We start from the raw sequence: 6,093 nt of genomic DNA, 5'->3' as shown, positions 1-6,093 counted from the left end.
CATAACTGTCCATGAGTGTTATTTTTCAAAGATGTGTTGCCATCCTGAAAATTGCGTTAGGTGCTGTAAAAGTCCCACTGTTCTCTCTTTCCCCATTTCAATGGAGGACTTCTAGTTCCTTATGGGTTAATTATATAAAAGAAACATTAATACTGTTCTGAGTTGTGAATTCTAAGCATTCAAAGTAATGTTTTAACATTATGATAATTCTGGATAAAAGAATAGGAACTGTGGTATAGGTAAAGCATATACTGCTGCTGCTGCTGCCAAGTTACTTCAGTCGTGTCCGACTGTGTGACCCCATAGACGGCAGCCCACCAGGCTCCCCTGTCCCTGGGATTCTCCAGGCAAGAACACTGGAGTGGGTTGCCATTTCCTTCTCCGATGCATGAAAGTGAAAAGTGAAAGGGAAGTCGCTCAGTCGTGCCCGACTCTTAGTGACCCCATGGACTGCGGCCTACCAGGCTCCTCTGTCCATGGGATTTTCCAGGCAAGAGTACTGGAGTGGGGTGCCATTGCCTTCTCCAAAAGCATATAAAGCATGGCTTTTGCCTATATACTGGGGCTGAATAATAAATGTGGAGACCGAGACGATAGAGATGATTGCAAGGATACAATAAGTCCTCTTGTATCTGCAGGGTATAGATCCCATGACTCCCAGTGGATGACTGAACTGCAGATATATCTTATATATACTGCTGCTGCTGCTGCTGCTGCTAAGTCGCTTCAGTCGTGTCCGACTCTGTGCGACCCCATAGATGGTAGCTCACCAGACTCCCCCGTCCCTGGGATTCTCCAGGCAAGAACAATGGAGTGGGTTGCCATTTCCTTCTCCAATGCATGCAAGTGAAAAGTGAAAGTGAAGTCGCTCAGTCGTGTCCGACTCTTCGCAACCCCATGGACTGCAGCCTACCAGGCTCCTCCATCCATGGGATTTTCTAGGCAAGAGTACTGGAGTGGGGGTGCCATCGCCTTCTCCGCTTATATATACTAATATATCTTATATATACTAGGTTTTTTCTTGTACTTACATACCTATAATACCTATAATAAAGCTTAATTTATAAATTAGGCACAGTAGGGGATTAACAATAATAAGAAAAATTATTACAATATACTGTAATGTTGCCTCACCCTCTCAAAACACTTTATTGTACTACTTTTATGCCTTTTCCATCTGTGGCCACAACTTTTGCAGTTCGAGATGTGACAGCAAAACCAGCATGAATTTCTTTTTCCTTCACAATTTCACAGATGAAAGATCTATCCTTAATGTATATCTTAACACCCTCAGCATACGATTGTTTTTCTTACTGTATTGAGAACTTTTACCTTTTCACTTTCAGGAGTAAATTTACGGCTTTTCTTTGACAGATCCCAGTTGTCAGCATCACTACTCTCGCACTGTGGGGTGATAGTTAAGTAAAATAAGAGTGACTTGAAAACAAGCACTGTGATCCCAGGGTAGATGACCTGGTAACTGAGAGGGTTACTAAGTGGAATATGACGGGTGGGATACGCTGGACAAGGAGATGATTCATGTCTGGGACAGGATGGCATGCGATCTCATCATGGTACTGGGAACAGTGTACAATTTAAAACAATATTCATTATTTATTTCTGGAATTTTCCATTTAATATTTTTTGGACCATAGTTGATCTGAGTAACTGAAACCTCAGAAAGTGAAGCCATGGATGAGGGACTAGGGTAATTAACTGAATTAGAAAAGCAAAAACCTGATCCTGAAGAAATTTAATGACAGTTTAGGAAGACAATATGAGAAGTGTGTAAGAAGTTTAACAAGTGTGGAGAAGCATTTTTGGAAGAGAAGATAGGCAGTCTTGACAAAAGTCAAGTAATAAATGATTGAGATATATTAGATTGAGGAAGTACAAAAGTTAGAAGGTGAAATTTTCTGGTAAAAAATAAAGATGTTATACACAATATTGAACCTTCATTCATTGACTTAGTCAATTGATATCTGGACCCTAGGAACTAGTTCCTTAACAAATATGGCCTTAAGAATCTCAAGAGAAGTGAATTTAGGAGCAGCATTATTAAAGAATAAGTGGGACCCCAGTGGGTGTTGTAAGTGATAGAGAGAAGTCTATTCTATTTGGATGGGTTGAACCTTCACCCACTTCAGGTAGAACAATGTGGCACTTTTCTCCCCAGATGTGCAGAAAACCACTTGTTGAAATACATGCTTTCCGTACAGCACACACTTTGTTAAATTACAAACACTGATGCTGTTATAAAAATAATGGCACAGCATGTTTTATTTTCTTTAATCAGTAAGGTAAGCCCCATGTTGCTGAGAGGGAGACTAGGTGCCTGTAGGCCCTGCTCTGGGTGTCAGGACTCATGAAGGGCCAGGATCCTCTCTTCCTCAGGGGGAGAAGAAGCCTTGGGTTTGGACACCAGGGGCAGCTCTGTGGCCTTCATGAGTTGGGTTGGTATCAGAGATGGGTGTCACAGCTGAGTGAGATGGTGCACAAAGCACTGAGTGGGAGCCTGGCCCGGGGACCCCTGGTGACCGACACTGCTTTCCCACCTCAGGCCCGGGCCTCCAGGAGCACCAATGTGAGACTCTCCTGAGCCAGAAGTCAGGGACAAGAGGTTGGTGGTGAGGCAGGACCAGGCTGGGGTATGGCAGAGAAAACCCTGTAGTGTCGTCTGTCCTGATGGGGGACTCATAGAGGGCCAGCAGCTGAAAAGCTGTAAGGGACGAGTTGGAGCCTGGGAGGGGACATTCTGGAAATGGTCTCAGGCCCTGCTGGCTTCCTTGGTCCAAAGCTGGCGGGAGTGGGGAACAGAGACTCTGCCCTCAGCTTCAGGGCCCAGCCACTGGGGTGGAAGCAGAGTTCTCAGGGGGACCGTCCTTGTCACCTGCAGGTTCTACTCAACCACAGACGGCCCTGTGCATCTCTCATGTCCCCTCTCCACAGTCACAGGACCCTGGAAAAATCTCACCCTTTGCCAGAGGGAAGGCAAAGCAGGATCTTGGATGGAATAATAATCTGAGAAGCCACACATTCGAGTATTAGGAGTCACAAACATCTTCCAGGGATGAAGGGGACACCAACAAGGCAGATGAACACCCTGAAGTTTCAAATAGGGTTAGCCCATGTCGCTGGGCTCAGCACTGGGCACTAGAGCAGAAGTTAAAAGGGAGCAGAGTGCCGAGTTAGCTCGAGAGGCTGGCAAGAAGAACATGTGCTCAAACTAAGAATGCCTCTGTCCTATGGGAAAGATGCTCCCTTGGTTTCTTTTTTAAATTGCAACAAGGAAAAACACGTAGAACACCACAACCATATTGAGAGATTCACTCCACTGCTTCTTCCCAGTGCTGAGGGATCGGCTCTTCTACCGTCAGAACAGTCCTGGAAAAGAGAGCTGGGTTCCCTCACTTTGTGATGGGGTGGACAACAGACACATGGCTTGAGGCAAAATGGATTCAGTGCAAGAGCCATTATGAGGTATTGAGGATGGGAATGCAGAGGTGCTTTGACCCATTTTATTACCTATCTCATGAGAGAGATTATGAGTCCACAGCACAATCCACTCACAAATGTCTTACCTCCCACAGAATACTGGAGGGCACATATGTTTCTATTCTTTTTCAGGAACATCAAAAGCAAGGCACAGTTCTCTAAAGAGAATCTGTTTAGGGAGAGGTGGTCTATGTTCTGGGGTGCAGTGTGATTGGCTTAAGAACAATAGACAATAATTCTACTTTTATCCTATACATGTCTTATGAGAAGAACGCATATTTACAGGTGTGTGTGTCTGCATGTGTGTATGTATCTTAGTTTGGACCGCAGTAACAAAATACCATAAAGGAGGTGGCTTAAACCACAGAAATTTATTCTCTCATAATTCTGACTGCTGGAAATTCCAAGATAGATATTTAGTAGGCTTCAGTTTCAGGTGAGCGCTCACTAGCTGCCTTGCAGATGGTCACCTTCTCGCTGCATGCTCACAAGCTGGAGAGAGAGAACTAGAGAAACAGAAATAGAACGAGATAGGGAGGGAGGGAGAGACGATAAACGCAAGCGCGCCCTCTGGTGTCTATTCTTATAAGGACACTAAGCCCGCTCACTCGTGACCTCATCTAAACCTAATTACTTGCCAAAGGCCCGGTCTACAAATACTATCACAGTGGTGGGTTAGGGCTTCAACATATGAGTTTTGCGAGGATAAAAAAATTCAGTCTATAAAAGTGTGTGAAACCTGTGGACCATGCAGGGGATTTTTCTGAAGCTCCTAAGACATTGAGCCATCACTCCACTTTGCTAAGGACAGGGAGTGTCCAGCAGTTATGCTGAGGATGGCATAAGGTCAGAGAATCCCTTTGTTATTTCTCATACTCTGCCTTGGCTACAGCATCTGGAAAGAGATGGGTCATAAGCATTTCATCATCAGAGAAAGTATATGTCATCACAAAAGAGCTCCAGACTTATCAGCTTCCTCACCAGGATCTTCCTCTTCCCAAATCTGACCCAGGGCCTCTGGACCCTGACCATCAGAGAAAATATGAATGTAGACATTTCAGTAATGCTGTCTGGTTGAAAGGGTACGAGAGATGTGTCATTCGTTTATGTCAAATGAGTGAATGACCACAGTTAATGCATAAACCCTGACTACAGAAATCTGGTTCTGTGGCACTCAGTTTCTCCATGTGAAGATCTGCTTTGTGCCAGACATTGTGCCAGGCATTGCAGGAGCTGTGAAGATGAGTCTTTGAATCCAAGAAGCCCACTCTTCAGGAAGAACTTTGTAAGCTTGCAAATGCCTGTGATGTAAGATCAAATGAGAAGTACCAAGGGAAAACAATATAAAAGGTATTATAGGTTGCCAAAAGAGAGCGCATTTTTCTCTCCTTAGGGGGTAATCAGATACACATTCATGGAAGATTATTTGATATAGACTTTGTAAGTGTATGTGTGCTAAATTGTGTCAGTCATGTCCAACTCTTTGCGACCTCATGGACTGTAGCCCATCAGGCTCCTCTCTCCATGAGGATTCTCCAGGCAAGAATACTGGAGTGGGTTGCCATGCCCTCCTCCAGGGAATCTTTCCAACCCTGGAATTGAACCCAGGTCTCTTACATCTTCTGCATTGGCAAAGGGGTTCTTTACAACTAGAGCCACCTGGGAAGCCCAATACAGACCTTGAAGAATGAATAAATTTTTTTATAAGCATCAGTGAGGAAGAGGAAGAGATGTTAAGCTGCCCCCTCAACTTTCAAATAACTAACCAGTCAAATCAACAAAGAGCAAAATAGAGCCCAGAAGGAGTAAGTAGCCAGTGTCATCTGAATAGAAGGCATTTTCTAGCAACCTCATGTACAGCTTAACTACTTTGAAGAAAAGTGCTTCTAATATTTAACACTAATCATAATGTGAATACAATGATGATAATTATTTTTAAAAATATCTGTTAGGTATAAGACACTTTAAATGCATTATTCCTTCTATACACAAAATCGTTTGAGGGGGAAATTATCATTTTCATTATATATGTGTGAAAATTGAGAATCAGAGAGATTAAATTATTTGCCTAAAGTCATATGGTTAATAAATGTTACAGCCAAGATCAGCATCTGCCTGATACAAAAGTCCAGTTTACCATGCTATTCTGTTTCTGGGCAGTATTATAGATTTATTACAAAGCAAATAGAGTCAAAATTAGAGCAATGGAAATATTTGACATGAACTGTGTACTTTGGATGACACGTTGAGCAATGACGCATATACATCAAAGGTTGTTTGCAGTTAGTAGACAAACTGTGGTCCAGAGCTCCTCTTTATGGCTTGTCTTTAAAATTTGGTGTTCCTCAGGTACCTCTTTTCACTACAATCTGTCTTTCTCATCCCATCACATGGCTATGATAACCATCTATAAGCTGATGATTACTATTCAACTGCCCATCAGCTCCTCTAGCATAGATCTTATTTTAAACTTGCAAACCAGGGTGTTCTGCTTAATAATTACTCCAAGTTAAGGTGGCACTAGTAGTAAAAAACCTGTCTGCTAATGCAGGAGACATAAGAGATGTGGGTTTGATCCCTGGGTTGGGACGATCCCCT

This window comes from Bubalus bubalis, chromosome 7 (genome assembly GCF_019923935.1).
Source record: "Bubalus bubalis isolate 160015118507 breed Murrah chromosome 7, NDDB_SH_1, whole genome shotgun sequence".
Classification (NCBI taxonomy): Eukaryota; Metazoa; Chordata; class Mammalia; order Artiodactyla; family Bovidae; genus Bubalus; species Bubalus bubalis.
The sequence above is the reverse complement of the archived record's forward strand: the minus strand, read 5'-3'. Positions refer to the sequence as shown.